Source organism: Alligator sinensis, unplaced genomic scaffold (genome assembly GCF_000455745.1).
Source record: "Alligator sinensis unplaced genomic scaffold, ASM45574v1 scaffold976_1, whole genome shotgun sequence".
NCBI classification, from domain to species: Eukaryota; Metazoa; Chordata; order Crocodylia; family Alligatoridae; genus Alligator; species Alligator sinensis.
Genome location: NW_005842117.1, coordinates 498,758 through 524,630, shown reverse-complemented (window position 1 = coordinate 524,630; position 25,873 = coordinate 498,758). Strand labels below are relative to the sequence as shown.

The window sequence follows — 25,873 nt, the reverse complement described above, 5'->3', positions numbered from 1 at the left end:
TACCCTCTCCGTTTCAGATTTGGTCAATTCTTCCCCAGATTATTTTAGGGTAATGATCTCTTTATGGCTTTGTCTCAGTGTTCTGCATGTACATATTGAATATAGACTTTATTAATATGAAGGAGATATGAATATTCTGAAAATTAAAGAAAGATTTGATGTTGCTTAGTTATTGAATCCACAGTATTGTTACTAAACCTGCATAACTGCTTGATTTAAATTAGGTCTCATTCTACTTAATTAGTAGTAAATTAAAATGACTTTGAACATTGACATCTCAAACATTAGTAGGATATGATTAGTTTGATAATTTTCTTAGTGGTGTGTTCAAAAAAGCTGGTAGTTCATCTTAAAGAATTACCTATACAGTGGGTTCATCTACATGTGAAATTAATGAGATGCAATAAACTCTGGAGCAGTACATGCTGGAATTAACTGCTCCCAGGCACAGCATTAATACGTGCACCCAGGACAGGAGCAAGTTGCGCTGGAACAGAGCAGGCCTCTGGCTGGATAGGCTGACCAGGTGCAATTTATACCCTGGGTCAGCATCCATAAGTATATTTCAGCACAGTAATGTATCCTGCCATAAAATATTACTGTCTCCAAAAGTACAATCCTATGGCAGAATTAATTAGTATTCTGTGCCCTAATACCAGCGTACATGTAGACAGAGACTTTACTGCAGAGCTAATGAGTCTACTCCACAGTAAAGTGCAGGTGTAGATGTACCCCATGGAACTCCTACCCAGATTATTTTGTGTGTTAGAAAAGTTTATCAGGAAGTTACATTTGTGCAAGTTCTCATGGAAATTCTTATTTAACTAGTAAGTGGTAGGTAGTTCAGCCAAAATCAAGAAGTGCAGAGTATATCTAAAGTAAAAAGTTAAGAAAGAAAATAATTTAAATTTCCATTAATGATTTTTTTTTTATTCCAGAAGTGATTTGACTCTGGCTTTCTTCAAAGTTCTCAGATATGATGATAAGAGTCAGAACTAAGCTAGAAGGTGTTGAGTAGAGACAGTTTTGATCCAATAATAATCTCTAATTTGCTAATCTCTAAACTATTTATCTGACATTGAGCATGTTATCTGCACTTAATTGTTCTCTCCCCTTTTGCGTCAGTCGTATATACTGTGGGGTACTGAGAAATAGTTATCTGGTAACATATCAAAGTATAATCATGGAAAAGTATCCTGTGGTTAAAGAAATCATTGTTAAATACAAGATAAAACAAGGAATTGTATAAAGGATTCATTTATTGAAGGGATGATAGGAAAAAAGATGTTTGCAGAGCTGGAAGCATGATGAATACATGGGAATTCTACTTATTTTCTATCCACATTCAAATTCAACAAAAATATCCTTATAGCTGACAATTTTCTATGTAGGTGAACAACAGGGGGGAAAAAAAATCAGCAGAAATTATTATTTGAAAGAAAAAGTTTTCTGCTTGTAAGAGTGTCTCTATATCCCTTCACTGAAAATACATCAAACCCTAGTAGTATACACTGAACACATTCTTATCTTTGTGAAACCAAATTTATTTTCCTCATTTACGCACTTCAGATTGGGGTAAGTGCATGAGAGAGTTCTTCAATGCATAAGGGATTCAAGGACATTGTTATGCCCCTTCATGAAGAGCAATATACTCTGTATTTGTAAGCTATCCTAGGCTCTGCCCTCTGCAACTAAGTTATCTGCTTTGATTATGCAGAGAACAGAACAATTAATTTTGATCCTTAAGTACATACAAAAGAAAAAGCCACTTTGCAACAGGCTGCAAGCTAGCAGCCTGGAAGAATTAGCCAACTAATAACAGGCCACCCACCTAGGGGGTTGTAGCTCAGTTTATCAGTAATGATGGGAAGCTGTTTGGCTGACCTGTAAGTAAAAGGACATCAAAAGAGGAAGTGGGAAGGAGGTCCTGGAAGGAAGAAGGTTTGCATGGGGAAGAGATAGCAGGTGGTTGGTCTGCCTCCCATCTCAAAGGAAGGCTAGAGGGTGAGAACTCCCACTTGGCTGGGAGTGTTTATTTTGTAATTGGTTTGCATTAGTAACTAAGCCCAGTGGTGCAGAGCAACCTGGAGCTTTGAAGCTTGTGTTGCTGGGCAGATGCTATAGGTGTGTCCATGTGGATGGTTTGCTTTTGCTTGAGCCCTGGGAAGCAGAAGATCCCAGGGCATTACAATTTGTGTTTCTGAGTCCAGAGAGAGACTGTTGCTGGGACCAGATTAAAGGGCTTAAGGACTGATTTGAGCCAGGCTAGCTGGCAACCCACTATACAGTTATGTCACCTGGGTGAAAGTGAGTTCAACTGTTTTTTACCATTGCTACAACCTGTCTAGTTTACCATGTTAAAAGTTACTTGAATGCAGCATTGCCATCAAGACCTTTGATTTACAGAGGCAAGTAAGAAAGCCACTTTGCACTTTCTATATGCTGCAGACCTCTGCTCTGCAGTGCTAAAAACCAGGCACACAAAGATACTTAGGGTGAAATTAGTTTCAGACTAATAGTACTGGTTTCAGAGCTACATAGCTGCCTTTTACAAATAAGGTAGCTCAGAAGGTAGGACTCCTTCTGCATAACCCTTCTCAGGTCTTCTGTGCAAAAACAAACAAAAAATCCCCCTCAGTTTTCTCTTGGGGACACAGTATTTGATCTTGCAGTTGCTAAGGTTATGTCCAGTTTTTTCTTGGAGGAACTGTATTCTGTATTCAGTATCCACTACTCAGTTGCTGCTGCTTTCCTAGTAGAAACCATAGGCATGTCCCCATAAGCAAGAATATGCATTTCCCCAGGGACAACTAGCAGCAGCACACATTTGTGCCACTGCTACTTGTCCCCAGGGGACACCCCTGCATGCATGCTCTGGTGCATGGCAAGTTGAACCAGATGGGTTAGGGGAGGATGACCCCAGCAGCCTTATTTGGGGTCTGGGGGGCCTTCTGGGCTGCAGTGGTGGTGATCTGGGTGAGCAGAGCCTGGCCAGTAGCTGGCATATGACTCTGGCTGGCCAGGCTCCTGTTTCAGGCAGCCCACGCTGCCACCATGTCCACCACCCCACTTTTTTTCTGGCATGGGTGTTTTGACACCAGAGTCTCCCAGTGTCAAAAAACCCCATCACACTGCTAATTAGTAGTGCAGTGAATGCCTGCATGTGCAGCATATGCAGTTTATGGTGCCACAGATGGGTCTGCGCCACCATAAACCACATGTGTGCACTCATCTGAATGTGCCCCATGAGTGTACAGCTGTTCAGAATTTTTTTTCCCAGAGCAAAAATAGCCACTCTGGGAGAAAAAGAACCTTGGAACAACTAGGGCTAAATCACTCCAAGGAGAGTTTCTCCTGGGAGAGTAAATGTCTGTACATGTTCTCTTCTGAGAGAGGTCAGAGTACTAAGGTTATGCGAAACAGCACCGTTCCACTTCAACTTCTATTTCGACATTTCAATGGAACAGTGTATTTTTTTTTTAATCTTTTTTGTTTTGAAAGCACTCTTCCATTTCATTTGGTCAAAACTGTTTCACTGTTTCAATGCTGTTTCAACATTTTGCCCATAGCCTATTCTGCAGCCAGCACAGGGAAGATTGGTGCTGCTGCCGTCTGCAGCTGGCAGCACCAGCCTCCTGTGATCAGAGAGGCAGATCAGGGGCCCCCACCCCCAGAAGCAGTCCAGTAGCCCCCTCTCTGCCTACCCAGCCCCTGACCCTGAGAGAGAGTGTTGTTTACTGGACTATAGTGCTCCAACCAAGCAGTGAGCAGAATATGCCCCCTTCACAATTCCCACATTCTCCTGTTCAGGGAGACATAGGCTGACCCTGAGTAGTCTGGGCCAGCCAGTCAAGTGCTACCCAGTTCATTTTTGCCATTGCATCTCCACACAGATGGAAGGAGTCTACAGAACATACTGAGATATGTGCACGACCCCCCTGGCTGTGGAGTGATAGTACTGCAAAGTCTCTATGTTTCAGGGGCTCAGCATTCAAATGTTTGTTCAGGCATTGCCAGCTACGTTTTTTCTACCACAAGAAAAAACCCAGAAATCATAGAATCATAGAAAATTAAGGTTGGAAGGGTCCTCAGGAGGTCATATAGTCCAATCCCCTGCTCAAAACAGGATCATCCAAGTCAAGGCTTTGCCTACCTAGGCCTTAAAAACCTCCAAGGACAGAGATGGAGATTCTACGGCCTCTCTGGGTAACGTTTCTCAGTGCTTTACTACCCTCCTGGTAAGAGTTTTTTCCTAAGCCAGGAGGCACCAGTCACCCATGGGCTGAGCCCAGCTTAAGCAGTAGGTACACTGCTAAGGCAGCAAGGGTAGCAGCGCTAAGCTTCCCTGAAGGCAGTCTGATCATTGGTCCCAGAATGAAACACCCTGTGGGTGGCTGGGGGGTCACCTGACAAGAAGGGGCAGGTCTTAGGGAGTATATAAAACCACTGTTTGATCCCAGGAAGTCAGTCAGGCCCTGTAGATGGCAGAGAGAAGAGGTCCTGCCCAGGAAAGCCACAGAGGAGTGCCTGGCTGACAGATGAACTTCCCTGGGACTGCCAGTAAAGTGCCTTAAAGTTGGCAGAGAAGTATGACACTGTATAAGGGAGATTTTTTTTTTTTTTTCATATAACCAGTGAGATGGCATTTATGTTTGGACTCAGTATGGCGACAATTGGTATTATAGCCAGTGGGTTTACTCTTTTGTTGCAGTTTACACTAAAAGACTGGGTCGGGACTATCATGGGTAGAGACAGTCCCAGCAGTGACCAAGCAGGGTGGAGTCAGGACCAGTGGGCCCAGTACCTGAGCATGACAGAGATAGGCCCAGGGACCCCAGTGTCCAAGAAGGCAAGACGGGGGGGGCTGGAGCCCAGAAGCCAGGTTTGGCACAATGGGCCTGAGTTAAAGGGCCCAGCTAAAGTAGAGGGATAAAAGCTGGGAAGGCAGGGGTCCCAACAATGGAGTGGAGGCCTGAGGTGGCCTGATGTTGCTGTGAGGGCCTAAGTGATGACCCATAACATCTTTGAGGCATGGATGTGGCTACAGGGGAAGCTGGAGACCACAAATAGCCCTTACTATGACAGGTGTCCTGGGGACACAGACAGGCCAAGAATGCCCACTTAGCATGTGAGGTGCAGGGTTGGGACCAGTGGGGTCTGAGAGGGACCTGCCAGCTGAAAGGCAGACAACAGCTTGATCTGGGACCCAAAGGCAGCCTCCCCTTTCACTAATCAACTCATTACATCAAGTCACGACAGGTAAAGGAAAAGGAAGGGGTCCCAGGGAGCCAAATTGCAGCAGGAGCTGCAAGGCCACTAGTGGATATCACAGCTGCCCCTGATGCCCAATCTTGCTATATTATGCAGCCTATGTGTGAATGTTATTTCTGGTCAAAGCACTTAACTTGGCCTACAAGGCAATGGTTTTAAAAGTTTTTTCTTCATTGAAGACTGAATCTATTCCTGATTTCCAACTGATTGATGGAAGGGATATAGTTGCATTTAATTTATTTTAACTATGGTTAATTATATTCCCTTCCTGTATTCTCTCCATTCTATGCCAGGTACTAATGTTCTCCATTCTTGGAGTGCTAGCATGAGCCTCATTCATGTTTTCTCTAAGATCATGTTATGGCATATATTCAGTCTCTTAAACAGATCTCTAGGCTTTCTCTGGTTTTGCACTTTCTTTCTTCTCCTCATTCACTACATTTTACACTAGCAGAAATTTGATCTCCAGAAGCCGCTCCCTTGATTGGTTCTGAGATATTGTTCCACTCACAACAGAAGCAAACCCATCAATGTTTGATATTCCTTAGTTAATTATTCAGAAGAGGCCTTTGCTCAGTCTGAATTTTCCTAATTTTGCCCCTTTCCATCTTGTTGCTCTCACAATGGCAGTCCCAAAGCGGCATTTCCATCTGTAATTCTCTTCACAACACAAAAGTCAGAGCAGGAAACAGTTGCTCATTTTTCTCTATTTCCAATAAGAAGAATGTGCAAGAATCCAAGTGCTGAAGGTTTGTGAGGACTTGACAAAACATAAAATATCAGACATGAGCAAAGGGTTTCTTTTACTTCACTTACTGTTAATCTGCCAGAGGATGTGGGAGAAGACGATATTTTCCTTTACTCCCACTCCTTTGGTCTGAATTAACATTTGGCCAAACAGAGAAGAGAGGTACAAAAACAGTAATGTGTATGTGCTGAAAATTATAGTAACTATATCTGGGATGATTAACATGGATACAGTAGCACAAAATGATCCTTAGCTCACAGTTAATTCATCATGGCTGATTACAGATGTGGAGAAAAAAAAAATCCCCAGCACTTTACTGAGTGCAGAATATGCCCAGAAGAGGCATCACATTAGTTTGATCCAGTTCACCCAATGTCTGTATAGATCAGGTGCTTCAGTGGGGCTTTTTGGCGCTTTTATCTAAGAGCTAATTGAATCAGCTTTAGATAAAAGGGCCAAAAAGCCCCGCTGAAGCACCTGATCTATACAGACACTGGGGAACTGGGTCGAACTAATGCACTTCCTTTTCTGGTGAAGCACAGTTTTTGTTTTTGGGTTTGTTTTTTTTCACATCTGTCAGCACCCAATCTGTAATAAGGGTCAGATTATAACTAATGGCCTATCCAGTACTGGGTAGTCACTTTGAAGATTTAGAACATGTTATTAATCTATCGTGCAATTCAAAATAGATAGCAACTAAATGAAGCTCTGTGAAAGTCGGCTCAAGGTTCAAGATGGGGAATTGCTTTTTTCTATATTGCTTATTTCCAAAGCTATTCTTATCACCAGAGTCTTTTTTACAAAGGAGAACAAAACCAAGGGTGGCACTTTCTGCACAATAAAATGATTCTATTCTCCACTTCCTTATAACTACAATCAACTATAAAGAAGCTCTGTAGACTCCCATAGAACAGTAATTTCCATCTAAATTCCTAAAGCACATTTCTAATAGTTTGTGAATTAAGCTTCAAAACACTACCAACATGAATTAAGTATCTATTGTTATCCTCTTTAGATAAATGAGGAATGAGGCAGAGAAAGGTTAAGTGAAGGAAGCTTAAAGTCATGCAGGAAGTCCGTGGGTGAGTCTTGAACAAAACCCAGATCTTCTGACTCCATACTCTGCTTTTATAATAAGACCTGCCTTTCCACCCACACAAGTGCACTAGAAATCAATCCAGGGCCATTCATTCCAATAATGTCTGTTTCCATGTAGTAGGAGGTAAAATACATGACTGTATAGTACATACAATGCTGTTCAAGATGCCAGATATGGAAAAGATTCTAAACGGAATTTATTCAGATTATCACCCTGATTGTAATTACTTTATGTATTCTGGAAGCCATATATTATATTAATATAATCCAAAAGATTCCATGATGGATTAAACTGGATAATATTTTCCAAGTATTCAGAAGTGTCAGACTAACAACCATGGGGCATCTGTGCCGTAACTAACTTGTGGGCAGTCATCACCAGTTTAAGCATGGGGATCATGCAGTGTAATGCATGCATACCATGTATGTCCTATATATGTTTGTTTATATTTCTATAACAAGTTCAACCATAGTTTAATTAGTATTCCAGTGCTGGTCATTAGTCTTTAGCAGTGTTACTAGCGAATACCAAAATAGTTCAAGTGCCCAGATACAATACTTGGATACAGTGGAAAGAGAGAACGTTTGATGAAAGACTTAGTTTATTTAGTTTAAATATTAGTTTTGGCTGCTCATGAGAATGCGCATTTGCTTGGATAGGAGAAAGAGAGAAAAGCAGGAAATAAAAAGGAGGAAGATGGTGTATATTTTAGGGTGAAAATTATCAGAACTGACAACACTTTAAAAGGTTAACATTTAACATGGAGGATTTAGAAACAATTTCCAATAAACAATTTGTGGGAGAGTGTTTGAAGAGAAACTAGCACTAGTCATCCCTTGATTTGGATGGTGGGTGTGTGCTATCAGGATACCCTCCAGGATAAGAACTACTACTGCATTAGTTGTAATAAAGAGACCACAGGCTTTGGTTTTTAGTAACAAAGGTTTATTTAAAGTTAATTTTTCACAAGAAAGCCTAGGCATTAACATCATGTCACATTCATGAAAGCTGCTAGCCAGGTTATCTACAAACATGGCACCAGCATAAAACACAGCCCCTAGCTCAGGGCAAAGTACTCAGGGTCCCCAGGCCTCTTTCATATACAAATCTAAATGACTACATTTTTTACAGCATACACATCCTAGTTCTCACTAATTGCTAAACATCAGTGATCTTTCACATCCAGTTTTCACCAGACATTATGACTTCCTATCAGACTACTGTGATCTGTTTTTGTTTCTTCTACCCACCGTATCTGTTTTTCCCTCTGTTGGCCTTCTAAAGTGCCAAAAAGCTAATACTTCTACCTTTTATAGTAGTTCTGCTTAAACCAACTTCCTAGTCACCAAGGTCTGTTGTTCATACTCTTACTGAGGCCTACTTTGGTTTGTGCTGTTTAAAGGCTTCTGTATGATTTCTATATGCATTGATTAATGGTTGTATTAATTCATGCTCTAACAACAACTACAGCAATCATGACTATTTTGCACTGTGCTGAACTCAGTGCTGTTAGTATGTGACAGGTTCTCCCGGTATGCCTACTGGATGAGGCCTGTGAGTCTATTTAAGCTTAGGGACACCTAGTCTATAATGCCTAAGTGGGTTTATGAATGAGGCAAATACTCTGCAAAAATAGAGGCAGACATGGCATGGGATGTGACAAAACTCTGGGTGCTTAGGGAACTTCATTGTGTAGTTTTTGTGGATCAAACTAAGTTTCTAAGGCTCCTTTTTCGCCACCTATGAAATACTTTATGTACTTAAGAGTCTTTTATATAAACTGCAGGAATGGGATCTCTTAAAGCATAGGAAGCCAAAAATTGGAATATCAATTAATAGTTCAAACTTCAAAAAACTTGAGATTTGGAGAAAGATTTGGCTCGGTTCCTCAATTACCCATACCAACTTTCCCCTCTACTATGAATAGCTATTGATCAAAATGCACTGAAAATTCTCTCAATTTGATTTCTTGGACTTACAGTTTATTTTCAGTCATAAAATGAAGCATCGCATGGAGGCCTGATCCAAGCCTATTGATATCAATGAACAATTCTATTGGAAGTAAATGGCCTTATGGTCATGCTAGCAGTCCATCAAGGTAATGTAGTGGCACAATTTGCATTCAAGTATCTGGCTTACTATTTTTTTAGAACATTCTACTATAATTAATTAATTGAGTGCATTTCATAAAATCAAGAATAAGTTCTGTGGTTCTATGGAAATTAACCTGTCTTTGCCCTTTACTTCAGGCCTGATCACTTAATTAAGTCAGTAACATCATTTTTGTCGGCACTAATTAACTGCATCTGCATTGAACACATGAACATTTTGCTTCTGTATACAATAATGCATCCTCCACCTTACAGCACATAAAACAGACCTCTGATATTGCAAGGGTACAATATATTACATGTCAGTAAGAAAAATATTGTATAATTGAATGCAATATATAGAAAAACTGCCTCTGTTCATGGATCATTAATTAAAATGTCCACAGTGAAATTAGAGTAACTTTGACAACTATCACTTTGGGTTTTCTGAATTTATTAACATCAACATATCAGCAAGACTGTATTTGCATTTCTGGTTTTATTTTGTTTGGTTAAATAAATCATGCCAGACTTGTTTTCTTTCTTTAATTATTTCAGCTAAAATAGTCTAAAGTTCCATTATCCAGAGTGATTTTGCCACTTAAGTAACTTTCAGGCTCATAAGTGCTTTTGAAAATTTTACCTTATGTTTTTAATTTTGGACATGCTGTGTCAATGCAACTCAGAACAGACCAACCAAATGTATTGGACTTTAATTGGGACTTACCAGTACCAAGTAAAAATTACCAGAAAATAGTTCCTTCCAATGACACCCTAATAGTAGGACTGATGCAAGGAAATTCAGTGTTAGGATTTTTGATATCTAAGCATAAGAGAGGCCAGCAGATAGTCACTAGACCTGCTAGGTATCTCTGATTAGAGATAAGAGAATTAGTAGAATATATTCCTAGTAATCTGCCTTTCAAAACTTCTACCTATGTCTAACTTAAGTAGACTCTCCTTAACAATATTTTGCTTAATATTTTTCTAGCTTGTTTTAAAATTTTCACAAAACTTTGCATTTTGAAGATTCAGTCTTCTCTGTGTTAACAATATAATCTTTTCTCCAAAACAAAGTAGACCTTTACTTTCAGAGAACAGAAATCAACTGGACTAGAGTATGCAATTGTCCTTGTCATTCATGTTCCATGAAAAGATTGCCTCTAGACTACATCAGAAGCATCAGTTTGCCTGTAGGATATTTCTTTACTAAAAAGTAAAAGGTTTTAAGGTGAAAAAAGGCTCTTTCATATACTTTGTCCATCAGATGCACATAAAGCAACTGGAGTTTACTATATTTCCCTTTGAGAAATACAGTGGTGAAACATGATACAAATTATGTACGGTATCTTGCCAGGCAAAAGAGAAATTTCCCCTGCCATGGTGCACTTCAACAAAACTTATACTTTGATAACACAGGGCCTAAGTCAGTCTCTCTTTCTATATTATATACAATGTAAAATACTTCTTGATTCACTAGTTAATATGGTCAGTTTCTATTAGGAACTAGAAAACTGCCCAGACCAGTTGTAGGCAAATCATATTGGACAGTTGTCCTAAAATGCAGTTATGCCAGGCTATACAGACCTAAGGGAATAGTTTTAAACTGAAAGAGCCCGAAAGGTATCAAGATCAGGTTTTTCTGGGTTCTGTAGTGACAATAGATTCTGTCAGTAATCTAGGTCTAAATTGTTGATGTATTTACTGACGGGCTAGTCAATCCCATTTATATCTCAGAAAGCTACACAAAAGCATGTTGAACGGTTAGGCTTGAGGGCAATGACAATAGACTTATGCATGTTGCTCTGAGAATCTTTACACTACTCCCAAATCTAACATGGCCTGTAATTTCAGGAACTTAATATAATTCTGTGGTTTTCCACATTTTTGGGGTAGAAGCTGAGATGAACTGAGGTTATGTTATATCTAAAGGGTCTGATGAATCAAGAAGAATGTGAAGAGCTTGAACACCTGTATTTGCCATTTGGGTAGTTGTTTGGAATCCTTTTATACCTTTTCAGGACCTTGATCAATCTGTACTTGTGGACTTAATTCCTTACCTGCTAGAACCTGGGGTGTCAGCCTTCCTTTTCTGGTCCTTAAGGGCTTCAGTTTAATTACAAATATTTACTCAAGCCTCTTTTAATCTTTTCATTAGGCAGGGGTTATTTATGGGACCACCTCTAAAGGTCCTTTTCACTTGGATGATAACTTAGACCAAGTGTTAGGCTGCAATAATGTCAATCCTTTATCTAATTTAAATTGTAGTAAGGTTATGCCAGTTTTGCAGTACTGGCTGTGAACCTGTTGGGCCCTCAAGTTTGTTAGTCCCTTATTCAGGTTTCATTGGTCTGCATCCAGAAGTGCCTTTTATAGAAGGGTATTGCTAATAAATATGGACTCGCCATACACAGGAAAAACCTAGTAGTTTGCATTGTCTTAATAGTTGGCATTGTCTTAGCCAAGTCTCCCTGTCATAGTAGTCTGGCTTCTGAATCAGAGCAAATCCTAGGTGGTCCAGCTCCAGCTGTTCCAGGTGACCATAATCATGAATGGTAGATCCAAATCACTAAAATTCTTTTGGGAGTTGCTGAATCAGTGGTTGCTGTTAATCTCTCTGCTGGGCTTTCATCTCATTTCACAGCAGCTGCATCTCATGGTCACAGTTACAGTGGTGTTCAAAAGTAACAGTTGCTGTTGAAATCAATGCTGCTGACACTTATCCCCTAACCAGTTCAATCACTTACCTAGATCCATGGAAAAGTTTTATTCCTAAAAACAATGGCATGCCTCTGGTATTAGACCATGCAAATCTGTTTCTACTTTTCCACGAGTTCTCCAGAATGTGACCACGTAATGTATGAATTTGATTTAAATATAGAAGAAATTGGATTTTTCATTAAGTTAGGCTCCTTAGCCCCCTGCAAAAAGATGAGGGTTTGTGAACTAACTGGGAGAGTCAGAGGAGAGGGAGTATGTATGTATGCATGTGTGACCCCAGCAACAGCTGTGTAATACCACTGAGGTGCTTCAGCTGATTGCTGCAATATTTGTTTCAAAGGATGCTGCTTCTCTATTTAGCTGTGGGGCTGCTGATGAACTCCAGCTGAGTTGAGAAGCAGCACCCTTGAAACAGAAGCTGCAGCTGTGCAGCTTGTCCATCCTTCAGTAACCACAGCTAATTAAGCAGGTTGTGAAACATCCAGGTTAAAACACACACTCGGAGTTCTGCTGTATCAAACTTCTGTCTGAAAAATGTTACCTACTAAGGATATAACTGAGAGGGATTAGACAATCAGGGAAAAAATGCCAATTTTTTTCAGATTGTTCCTTTTGTGCTTTTGACTAAATTTGGGGCCAGTTAATTTCAATTTCTCTACTATGATCAGTCTATCAGTTAGTCATTTCCACTGTAGTTTGAATGTATTTCCTGCTACAAGGAAAGGGGGGCAAATGTGACCACAAGGACACAAAATCTGCTAAAGCAACGCACTTTTTGCAAGCACTTTTAACTTTAGTAGTTGTAATTATGCCCCTCAGGAATCTTCTTGAGATGAGTATATGAGCCTCATTCATCTTGGGTATCTTTCTTGCACAATGATAGCCATGTGAATTTACTTCACAGGAGTATATAATATTAGGACTCAGAATATACCCCACTTGCTGCTACTCTTTTGGAAAAACATGCCTCAAAAGCTAGTGGTTATACAGCAATCCAAGCAAAGGAGGGGGAAAAAAGAAATTACCACCACATACATAGTCCTTGTCTGGCACTTGCAAAGGCTCCCCCCACAGCACATTGACCTGAGGTTGAGCAGCCCCAAGATGGCAGGCTGACCACTGGAGCCCCCTACCACCTGGTGCTGCTCCGTCCCAGCTCAATGTGCTGTGGTCCTAGATGCCCATGCAAACCAAGTGCCCAGGAGCAATACACTTCAGCACAATATGCACTGGAGTTTATTGCTCCACATTAATTGCATGTGTAGATGCACCCATTGGGATAGAAAGTAAATGCTGAAAGGGAGAACGAACAGGATATGACCAAAGTTTTTTTTTTTTGTTTGTTTGTTTTGTTTTTTTGGTTTTTTTCCCCCACCATTTCTCTCCCACTTTCACCTTTCAGCATTTATGGTCTAGGAAGTTCTGATTCAGAGGCTGTACCCCTAACTCCCATGCTCCTTAACTACTCATGCACTTTTCCTCCAAGAAAATCCACTTTTGAATCTGGTTAAAGCTGTCAGCTTCCACAATATCTGGGGGTAATGAGCTTCACACTTAAATTACATACTGCATGAAACAGAATTTCCTTTTGTTAGTTTTAAACTTTCTATCTACTAGTTTCATTTTGTGACTCCTCCTTCTTGTATTAAGTAAATCCTCATTTACTTTCTTTTTACCATTTAGTGTTTTGTAGCCAGCAGGGCAAATAATACTCTGTCATGAGCAAAAACAAGGAAGTGATACTTCTGCTCTACTCGGCATTGGTGAGACCACAGCTGGAGTACTGCATCCAGTTCTGGGCACCGCACTTCAACAAGTATGTGGAAAAGCTCGAGAGAGTCCAGAGAAGGGCCACCCATATGATCAGAGATTTGCACAGCAAGCCATACGAGGTAAGGCTGAGGGATTCTGGGACTCCTCAGCCTGAATAAGAGAAGACGGAGAGGGGACTTGGTTGCAGCTTACTACTACATCAGGGGCATCAAGGGCTCGGTGAACAAGCATTCATCAGGTCACCCTTGGGAGAAAACCAGGAGCAATGGTCACAAACTCCTGGAAGATCATTTCAGGCTCAACATTAGGAAAAACTTCTTCACAGCCAGGGTATCCAGACTGTGGAATAAGCTTCCACCAGAGGTGGTGCAATTGCCTACCCTGGAGATCTTCGAGAGGAGACTGGACAGTCACCTTGCTGGGGTCACTTGACCCCAGTAGTCTTTCCTGCCTGGTGCAGGGGGCTGGACCCGATGATCTTCAAAGGTCCCTTCCAGCCTACATTCTATGAATCTATAAATTCTCAGTGGTGACTGAGACAGACCAAGGATGCATGGTCTCAAGTTGCAGCAAGGAAGGTTTAAGCTGGATATTAAGAAAAACTTTTTCACCAGGAGGGTAGTAAAGCATCTTCATCCTTGGAGGTTTTTAAGACCCAGATATTCCTTGGCTAGAATGATCTAGTTGGGGATGGTCCTGCTTTGAGCAGGGGGTTGGATGATTTTCTGAGCTCCCTTCCAACTCTAATTTTCTATGATTCTGTACCTGCTTAGGGGCCCCTTTAAACTTGTGTCTAATTAGTTTCCTCATCTTGGTATAGTCTCCTTTTTTAAAGTTAAAGGCTACTATAGTAGATTTTCTTCTCATCTCCCTTTCAACATGGATGCCAAACCCAACTGCGTTGCGGTCACTATTGTAGAGTGGCTCAGTGACACTTCCCTTTACACCAAATCCTGTGCGCTGCTTAGGACTGGGTCAAAAATGACCTAATCACTTCAGAAAGCAATCTTTTATGATATCAAGAAGTTTGATCTCTGCATCTCAACCTGAGATTAGATTGATCTAGTCTAATTGTGGATAATCATCCACTAATACTGTGTTTTCTGCTTTTGCAGCCTCACAACTTCCTTAGCATTTCTAACTCAGTGCTGTTGTCCTACTTGGAGGATTAACAGTATATCTCCAGATATTCTTTTTTTTTCCTACTCAAACAGAATTTCTACCTATAGAGGTTCTATGGTACCTTTCTTATCAATTTGCAGTTCTCCAGAAACCCAAGATGCATAGCTCCCAGCCCCTATACCCTTTTCCACTGCCAAAGCTCTTCTGGTCTTGCTGTCTTTTGGTTCCAGCTGAGATCAGAACTACCAGGGGTGAATCCCTGGGGAAATCATGCAGCCGAGAGCTGAGATACAGACTTTAAGATGGGATTTGCTCACTATAGGCACATTTAGTGCTGTGTGGAGAAATGAGCTTTTGGCTTGATTTTTACAGCTGTGTGTTAATCTCTAGTAGCCCAATTCCCAGCATGGAGCTACTGAGTGTTAACCATCAGTAATAACATGGATCCTAGGGATGCATGCTTCCCAAGGCTGCATGCTCTCATCACCCAGCGTCTCTGTGCTGGAAGCAGAGCCACTGGAAGGTTAATCCCTGGTGAAACTATTCAAGTCAGGGAAGCATGCTTCCTTGGGCTCCAGGCTGTCACCATGCAGCAGCTCCATTCCCCACTACACACAGCTCCCTCACCCATGGGGTGAAGGGGGCTCAAAATAAAGTTTCTCCCTTTGACCTGCCTGGGCAGGGGAAAACAGATGAAAAGGGCCAAGTAGGTGTGACTTGAGAATTTCAATTAACCTCAGGTTAACTGAGTTTAACTGACATTTTCCCATGCCAGCTTAAAGGCATAGGTAGCTTTGAGCAAGACTTGGGGTGGGGGGGGTGGTCTGGGATGGGGTAGGGAGCCTGAGGTCAGGTTTAGCAGGGCTCTTTGCAGGCATCTGGTGTGGAGCCAGCCTTCTGAGCTCATCAGCTTGATGCTTACCAGCCCCTCCTGCCTAAGCCAGGATAGGACCATGGAGGACTCAGGGGGGAAAAGCTCAGGACTCTTTACATCCCTGCCCCCACCTGAGATGAGACCACAGGGGCTCAGCAGGGCTTGCTGCAACTGTATGGCATTTTTCAGCCCCTTCCTACCACCCTGGTCAGGACAAGAACATGTGGCCCCCACACCTCAGCAACCCCCCACTCAGTCTGCATGACCCACACCTATCCCTGACCTGATCCCAGTGCCAGGGGGTTCATTAGAGAAGGCTGGCATGGGCCCAGCTGGCTGTGTTCAGCTAGGGGGCTCCCCAGGGCCTAGCCCTCTACCATAACCCACAACACATTAACACATAAGAGAGTCTTTATTTTTCTAATTTCTTTTATTATATTTCAAATAAAAATGCTTTAAATAATCTTTATATAAAAATGCTTTAAATAACCTTATAAGATTTTTTAAAAGACCAAGGAGACTTGCAGAAGGATGCCACAGCCCCCATGCTATTCCACCTCCCAGCTCCACTCCATGCTACAGCACCCGCCTCCCCCCACAGGGCAGTATTAGAATGATTTAAAGGTAATCTGTAACAGCAACTTTAGTTTACAAAATTGAACTACATATTTATTCTTTTTCTGGAAGTCAAAGACACCCAAGTTAAGAAATATTTTTTTTGTCATTAACCAGCAAGGAACATGGGAGGCTGAGGAGGGAAACTTTACCTTGTGCCCCAAATTCTCCTGGCTTGAGGAAAGCCACACAGATATAGGGCAAAAGCTCTCTTTGAGGAGGGTTGCATACCTGTTCCTCATCCCAGATTGTGTCTGGTAGGGTTGTTGGAGCTGGCAGTGTGGTGCCACATGGGCTGGGGTCATAATGTGTGATCTCAGTGGGGGAGTTTTCTCAGACTCTTTCTCTAAAGTATCTGTCACTGTCAGAGACCAGATGCTGAGCCAGATGGACCTTTAGTGTAACCCAAAAGGGCAATTTTTAAGTTCTTATGTTCACAGACAAATTTCCTAAAGAATTTCATTTTCTCTTCAGCTAGAAACAAAGGAAACAATTTCATTCCAGAGTTCAACAATAAAAAAAAAAATAGTTCATCCTTACAATCCATAAAACCTCTCATTGCTTACAATGTCAAACCTCTTGTACTTGTGAATTCATATCTTCTGGGGGATGGTATCATTTCTCAATAGACAGCTACAACTGTCCTGATGACGCTAAATGTTTGCCTTTATTAAACCCATCATTGCTCTTATGGCCTCTGCTGCTACACATTTGTTGAACAGCCTGAAACTGCCAAATGATGCAATTTACTCCTTCCAGTTTTTATTGTTCTTATGTCCTATAAGTTATTTTGTATCTGAACTTTCAATTAGGAACTCTTTGTTCCTAATAGCTTGACTATAATAATCCAATTCAGGCTGAAATATCGTAGACACAATCTCAGCAGAAAGTTTTTTATATATATATATATACCAATTTGATTTGGAGGAGATTCGGCCCAATTCAGGGACCAAATCTCTGAATCCGAATCTAATCAGGAGACCAATTAAAAGCTCCTAATTCATTCGAAGCATCCAAATTGATTCGGAAAAGATTTAGTGATTCAGCCATATACTAAACAGGCATCTGACACAGCTGCCTTCAGCTGATAAGTCTGTTGGGGTTGGGGAAGGGAGGTATTGTGGCTGGGGCTGGGACAAACTGCCCAGCTGGGGCAGGGGGAATGAGGGACTCGGGGAGGGGGGTGGAGGGTTGGGATTGAGGCACAGCTCACTCCGGGCAGAAGTGGGCAAGCAGCAGCAGGACATAGCCCCTGCTCCCTCCGCTCCTGTACCCGCATCCCATGCTTCCTGCTCCGGCTGGCAAGAAGCAGCAGCACCTGCCCTCCGTGCCGGCTGGCAAGTGGCAACAGGGCAGAGTCCCTGCTCCCAGCACTGATGCAGGTGCAGCAGCACTGGGAGCAGGTGCTATGCCCTGCTGCCGCTTGCCTAGCTGGCACGGGGGAGGTGGGGTGCAATGCAGGCATGGCTCTCTCTGGGCAGAAGGGGACAAGCAGTAGCAGGGCATAGTTCCCACTCTCAGTGCTGCCACACCTGCATCAGTGCCTGGAGTGGGGCTCTGCCTTATCACTGCTTGCCCAGCCAGTGCAGGGGGGCACGGGATGCAGGTCCAGCAGTGCTGGGAGTGGGGGTTATGCCCTGCTGCTGCTTGCCCCTTCTGCCCAGAGTGAGCCAACTCCATCTCCCATGCCAGCTGGGCAAGTGGCAGCAGGGCAGAGCCCTGGCTCCCAGCACTGCTGTACCCACATCCCACCCCCACTCCCACCCAGCTGGGCAGCTTGTCCCAACACCAGCCTCAGCCCCAATCCCTCCTTCCTGCAACCCCAGTAGACTTACCCAGCTGTGTCAGCTGCCTGTTTAGTCTATGGCCGAATCTCTGAAGTGGCACCAAATCTTTTGGATCTGATTCAGCCAAAGCAAATCAGGACAGTGATTTGAATCTCCAAATTGAATCACTGTCCTCTAAATCAGTCGAATATAAATCCAAAGTGAATACTTGCTGCTTTGCACAAGCCTAGTTAACACCCATAGCAAAGCAATTATGTAAATAACTTCACTTGTCACAAGTTTGTGCTTTCCAAGCTTTATTTGATAGATACAATAAAGACAGAACAAGCAGACCTATTGGCACTGCTGGATGCCAAAACTTGTATTTGTTTCACTTAACCTTCAGTTGCCCTTAGGTGCAAGAAAGGCTCAGTAGGTCTGTCAGTAATCCTTGGCTAAGCATTTCCCCCCCACATAGGCTGAATTGTTGACGTGACATAGTCCTTCTATTTGGGCTGGAAAGCACTGAAGTTTGGAAGAGAAGGATCAGGGTATAAATTATAGTTTAACTGTGACCCCTTTGGAGCAAACCTTATAATATATATATATTTTTTTTGTTCTTGTTATGTACATACGGTGCAAGCATAGCAGTACCCCACACTCCCAATAAAGGGGGTCTAGGGTTTCCTGAAATTCAGCTGAACTAATAAATAGAAATTCAGATATGGATATTTCATCTAAGCTACTTTTTGTGCACAGAAAGTTGTCCATTTGCTGCGTCATCATCACTGGCTTGTGTTTCTAATGACTTGTCAGAAAGACAAAGACCCAGGGATCAGGCTCCTTTAATGTTTCCTATGCTTAAAGTGAAATAAAGAGACACAAAGTAATAAATATGGAGCTGAAAATAAACTGCAGATGAGTTTCAGGGAGAGAGAAAGAAGAGTGAGGCCTAGTATTTTTTTTGTCAGCTAGAACAAACTTGAAGGCTTTGAGGTGTGACTTGAAGAGAGGATAAGTTACTCGTAGTTTGAAGAGGAAGAGAAATGAAGCTGGTGACAGATGAGTTATACAAGTGAAAGAGAGACACCCCCTGCAGTGGAATAGTTTGAGACTGGGCAGTGAGGATGGAAAAGAATGAAAAGAGGAGGGAGCATGTGGTTATGAATAAGGGCAGGGAGGTCAAATATTTTAATACTTGATTTTTTTTTGGGGGGGGGGGGGGTTGTTATACATTTACATTACCCACTGTGACCCATGTGGACTGTAGCTGATCTGAAGGCACAAACCCATAATTTACTATTATGGAAACATTATTCAGTTTAAAATCACTTAAGTTCTCATTACAGAACACTGAATAATTGTTGGGAAAGACTACAGAATAATAAAAAAAGATTGTATATTTAATTTTTGCTTTTTTTCAATATTAAACAAGTTAAAATCATACAAACTGGAAAGAATGAAAACATCTTTAAAAAAAATAACTATTTTGAATACCCACATGAAATAACCTTTGTAAATATAGATGGAGCTGAAAGCAAAAGAGCAAAAAAAAGAGCATCTACTATGTTTTAGATTTCATTTCAGAGACATTTTGCAAGAAGATGACTGACCAATAAATTAAATGTTGTTGCTCCTAAGGTCTTGCAGAAAGTACATCTGCAGGGTCAGGTTTTCATATAACCCCCCCAATTTGTTGCACAAAATACACCTTTTCTGTGAGTTCTGGATATTGGATATTTCAATACAGAATATGAAATAAAGTAATATATGCTGATTTCATAAAAATGAGAGAAAGTTGAATTGAAGAGTATAAACCCAAGGTTGCCACAAGTGAGTCACAGAAAAACTATATAATGCTCTTAATGGGTCACCAAACTTAGGCTGATCTAACTGCCCAGGTGTGCAAGTGTTCCCAGGTCTTACATTGGTAGGCCCAATCTGAAGTTAGTTCTCATTGGATAAGAACTAACTTTAGATCATCATGGGGTTAACCCAACCTAGTAAGGGTTAACCCAGCCTAATGAAAGCTCCCTTGCGTTCTCAGCACAGCCCCAGGGCTGGGAAAACCCAAGCACTCTCCACAGCCCCAGCTGTTCTTACCCACTCCCCAACCCTAAGCAGGCTATTTTTACCTCCCCATGACTAGCCCCCAGACTCCTGACCAAGCAGCCTCTCCTTCATGGTAGACCTACCAACCACCCCCATGGACTCACCAGCCTTTCCACCCAACACCTACTAGCATCCCCCCACCAGACTTGCCAGTTCTTCCCCTCTCCACCCTTTCTTCACCAACTCACTTGCCTCCAGCTGCCCATGCCTCCTCCCAACAAGTGGCAAATGTGGTGATCCTGAGTCAGGTTTAAGTGGCTTAAACTCTAAACCTGATCTGGGTCCAGTTCTCTGGCTGGACTGTTGTTGCCATGATGCAGCACGGCCAAGGGCTTTTCACATGAATACCACTCCCCTGAGATTTAAGTTCAAACAGAGTTGATCTAAAAATATTGAGGCTTTTTTGTAATTTGTCAGAGAAAAGGGTAGGAAATGAAAGCCAAGTGCCCTATATGAGTCTGAAGTTGAAAATTTGTTTTCTCTCTATTAATCAGGCTATTTCCAGCATGATCAAAGATTTTAAAAATATCAGATTTCCACAGAATGATTTTTGTAGTTTTCAGTCAACTCCCTAACTGTATTCAAAGAGCTTGATTCATCATTCTTCTCTAACTTATGTAATCAGTTATGCCCACTTAAAATATCTATAAACACCTTCCATTCTGATTTGGGAAGCATTTTGCAATTATTTTTCACTCACTTCACAGTGTCCTAAATGACTACATAAAATGCAGGCTAAATAGTGAATTGGTACAAAGATCCCTTTCTTCCTGTCCTAAACTGTTTTGTAGTGTTGTTAAATGTAATACTACTTCTGCAATCTATCTTTGAGGTGAATGCAGTTCAGTTATAGATGACAGTTTGTAAAGCACCTTGAGGTCCTTTGAGATGAAAGGCTTTCCAGTATTATTATAAGATATTAATATTAATAACATAAAAGAGAATTACTAAAGCAATACAGTATTAATTTCTAATGTTCACATAGAGCAGTAATCCTACAAATCATCAAGCAGAGAAAGAAGTACAATAGGACTGTGTGAATAAAGTCTCTGCAATTGTAGTATTATTTTCGTGGGAGCTGAATATCAAGTAATCAAATGTCATCTGGGATTATGTAAGGTTTTTTTTTCTGTGCTCTCCACATACATACAGGCACACAGGTGTTTCTTTTTTTCTTGTCCTATTTCCAGTGCTGACAACTATTAATATAGCTACTATAGGTTACAAAAATCAAAGGAAGCATTATGTCCATTTGAGCCACTGTAGCCTTCTTTATTTAAGTCAGCCATTTGAGTGCAAGGTTCTAATTTCTACAAAAAGCATTAATTTATGGGATAGTGGCTCTTGCTATTCAGAAATGACACAGATAAACATTGCAACCCTAACCATCTGTCTGTGACTTTAATCCCAATAATGAAAGCTCTAAGTATGCTCTGGAGTTTCCCATCATCATGAAAGTTTCATTCACTCCAGTGTTCCCCTTGTCACATCCATTAAGCCAGAATTATCCTGGACCTAAATAATTAAATGTTAATATATGCCAGCCTTTTCTTTCTTGTGGGGGTCTCCCTTCTAACATGGCTGTTAAGATAGAAGAAGAAGTTGAAAGAAGAACTTGTACTTCACCTACTGATCCCACTTTCCATTTTTTGTGTCCTTGGGACAAGGTATTTGGCAGAATTCACTGATTTGTTGAAATCTGACAGGCCACGCCATAAGTGCTTCTCATATGGCCTCTAACTTGCAAACTCTATATTGTCAACAATGTGGCTCCATGCCCACACCAAATGGCAATCGTTAAATATACCGGTAGTTCAAAAAGACTAAAAGAAAGTGCACCACCTAATATTAATTAGTTTGCTTTTGATTTTTGCTTTTCTGTCTCTCCAACCCTCTTGGAATTTTTGGCACTCAGTACTGTATTTAAGCTTCTTCCCTTTAATCATTTCCCCCACCTCTAATTTAGGCCTTCTTTCTTGGTCTTTCTTCTAGTACTACTTCTCTTTTCCATTCACTGCTCTGCTGTTTCTGGTTTGAGCTTACTGTTTCAGAGGGGCAAAGTTGAGGGCTCTTCCCCCTCATTTCTTTTCTTTTTTTAATTATTATTTTTTAGTAAGAACACTCTTGGGAGACAATCTGGCACAGCTGTAGAAGGGACAGGCAAATGGTTTTATATGTCCCTCCAACCACATCCAGGGTCCAACCACTATTGTGGCCAATAAATACTTGGCTGGAGATGTCTCAAGAGTGTGCCACTCTAGCACATATTCACTGGAAGAGAGAAGCATTGGCTTACTCTTGTTTTGAGCTGAGCTGCTGAAAATAAGTATTCTAACTCTCATCTGACTCGCATAGGGCCCATCTATACAAGATGTTTACTGCAGAGTAGGCTAATTAGCTTCACAGTAAAATGTCACTGTCAACACAGGCAGTACTATTAGGACAGAGTAAACTAACTAATTCTGCTGTATGATAGTACTGCCAGATACACATACTACCCTACGGCAGAGTTATTTACTCCACTGCAACACACGTATAGGATGAGGCTGACTGGATCAGGAGGGTGCTTCAGAGTGGGGGCTGCCTGCTGGCTAGACCTACTGTGAAGCACGCTTACACCCCAACTAGCCCCTCCATAGCATGTTGAGCTAGGTTGAAGCACCCCGGGCTGGCAGGCTGACCGCTGGGCCCCCCTGCCAACTGGGGCTGCTCTGCCCCAGCTCAGTGTGCTACAATCCCAGGTCCATGCACAAATGTGGTACCCAGGAGCAATAAACTGGTGCAAACTCCACCAGAGTTTATTCAGTTACATTAATTGCATGTGTAGACACGCCAACAGTCTTTAAAATTTCTACTTGTGTACATAAAAACACCACCCATAAGTCCTGACCATCCTGGTTGAGAATAAGTAGTTCTTTAGAGCTACCCTGGCTGCAAAAACTCTCAAATTGCCAAAATGGAGGGCCAAAAACAAATTGTTTCTGTCTAGAAGGAGCAAAGTTTTGGGGAAAATGTCTCTGTGGTGTTCATCCATGAATTACTCTGGCAGATTTTAGCAAACTGAAACATCACAAAACCTGAATCTGCATCCCTTAAAACCTCATTACTTCAGCTCTGCCCTGTTCTAGGGTCAAATCCTACTCTCAGCCATAATATTTCCTTGCATATGTATTTCCAATAACCTGCTTTCCTTCTATATTACATGTAGAAAATGCATTGGTCTGTCATGGTTTTATTTACCTTGAATTTTAAAAATATATTATTAATACATATATGCTAACTCTCCAATAATATGGAACGTATTCTGGGCCTTTTTCATTGTGTTTAGAGTGTTATTTGCTTTCTTTGAGAAGCCTCTTATTTAATCTATACACATTTAGCTTATTTAACTTTCTCTTCAAGAGCTACGCCCTCCATTTTTTGTGTTCACTTCACAAGTTCCCCTTCAGTTATTCAGTGTTTTTTTGCCCAAGCTTGAATGCTGTATTCCAGATATGGGTACAGTTGAGCCATATAGTTTTCAGTAACTTTAAGCAATTGGAGCAGTCCTATTGACTTTACTTGAACTGTTCACATGCTTAAAAATACATAAACATGGGACTGACGTTGTAATCTGAGGCTATGAAAAAGGACTATTCATTTTCTACACAACAATATGCTTCTACATATCCAACTAAATATTGACCTTTTTCAGAGCAATGCTGACTTTAAAATCCAGTTTAAAATTTCAGTCCACTGTCTCTCTTAATCCTTTTTCACTGCTGCTTTCCAAGTTCTTTTCCTTCTAATATGTACACAGGTCATGAATTATATTTTCACTATATTTATTATTTGCATTTTTCTCAGCTGTTCTTTTCTACCATGTTTCTAATATTTCGAGGGTCCTTCGGATTATTGACCTATCTTAAGAAATGCTTTTAGTTATGCCCAATGTATCATCCTCTGCAGGTTTCATTAACATGTTGGCATCCTCTTTTAAATGATTAAAGATGTTAAATAAGATTGGTCTTAACACTGACTTCTGGAATACAGTTATAAACTCCAAAAAGCTTCCTCCACCAGTGTTTATCATTAACTTTTGCTTACCACCTTTCTAGTTCTGAATGAGTTTTCACTCTACATGACAGTGTTTGTACCCAACCCAAGTCAAATATATGTTGAGAGAGAGATTTGTGATATTTCATATCAAACACTCCACCAAATTTCAAATATATCAACTGCATATTCCTCCTTTCTTCTTCCTTTTCCTTTTAAGTTCTCTCCCTTTGTTTTGTGTTTAGTGCTGACTCCAGACCCAAAGAGTTGTAAGTTCAAGCGTGGGTGTGCGCCCAGATTCCCTCATTTCTCTGGTAAATATGTACTGTCTACTTTTCAAAAGTTTGTTATAGATTGAATATGCAAATTGTATATGAGTTGAGAGAGAGAGACTTCCCCCCCCCCGCAACTGCATATAAATTAGTGATTATAATTCTCAGACTGTTTCTCAATGTTTGAGAAAGTATTGGAGGAAATGAAGAATTACTTTAAGTTTCACAAATGTTAAAATGTTGGGAACTTCTATCTTGGAGACTTTAGTGCCCTCTAGTGCACTGCCATTTAATAATGTATTATTTTCTTTTTTTTTTTTTAATTTGCCCTTTCTAAATATGTAGAGGCTACACAAATTAAACATTTATTCTATGACCTAAACAAATGTCCACTGGGAGCAGGAAATTACAGTAATTGTAAAGAACACATGCCCAGAACCACATACACAGTGTGAATTGACTTGGCACCTTCCCGATTTTGATATCTGGCTGTCAAGGCTGCCATGGTAAATTTATCTTCAAACAGCTTTACAGAATACATAGAAATTGGTCATCTGTAGTTGGCACATGAGAGAGGAATGGGGAAGGAGAGATGCCTGACAGATCCAAACATCTGACATGAAGAGTACTTATTGCTTCTTTGCCCTGTAAAGGAAAATCCTGAACCATTAAAAGCATCACCAACAGCACTGTCTTTTAATACTTGCATTTTTTCTCTGTGCTGCTTTCTAAGGGATGTGAGACCAATGTTTATTATAAATATTTTAGGAAGAAGTCAGAAATAAGAAAAAAGCAAAGACTGACTAATCCAGGTGAAACTGCGGGAAAGAAACAGATGAAACTGGAGAAATTGGGAAGGAAATGAAAAAAGAGCAGATGCACGAGAAGGAGACAAAGAGAAAGGGACAAAGCATTATTCAGACAGAAAAAGACATGCATATCTAACAATTATCATTGCCAAACTTCAGTAAAAACTTCTGGAACTAATTCCAACTTCTAGAACCAGATGCTATTTTACAAACCAGCACCCCAATCCTGTTCCTATCTCTGAGATCTTCTATTCCCTCTAATCCTCCTGATCAACGGGACAATGCCATTTCCTGCTGCTATAACCTCTGTGCACTGGATGGACTGCGTAACACAAAAGAGCTCATGTTAGCACTGGGCTGTGGCCTGATTTGGCATACTTCCTTTGACCTAAGGAAGGCCCTGGTGAGGACCTCTTGAGATTCTTGAAGGGAGAGGAGTACAAATGAATGTAAAAGCATGTATGGGAAACCCATAGAGAATATATCAGTGATAAAACCCATAGAGTCGAAAATTATTTTAGCAGGCTTCTGTAGAAAATGTTCTAAAAAAGCCTGCAGCTTTGAAC

General features: G+C 41.1%; 1 long non-coding RNA gene across 2 annotated transcripts; it reads left to right on the top strand.

The window, feature by feature from the left end:
* The first annotated feature begins 1,962 nt into the window (after positions 1-1,962).
* LOC102388689 lies at positions 1,963-25,873 on the top strand. Of its 2 annotated transcripts, none has more exons than XR_323965.3 (3): positions 1,963-2,004; positions 24,472-24,540; positions 25,267-25,873. It is a non-coding gene; the product is annotated as an uncharacterized LOC102388689 (long non-coding RNA). The 2 variants fall into 2 exon arrangements; XR_323964.1 differs by lacking the exon at positions 1,963-2,004 and adding an exon at positions 9,141-9,216.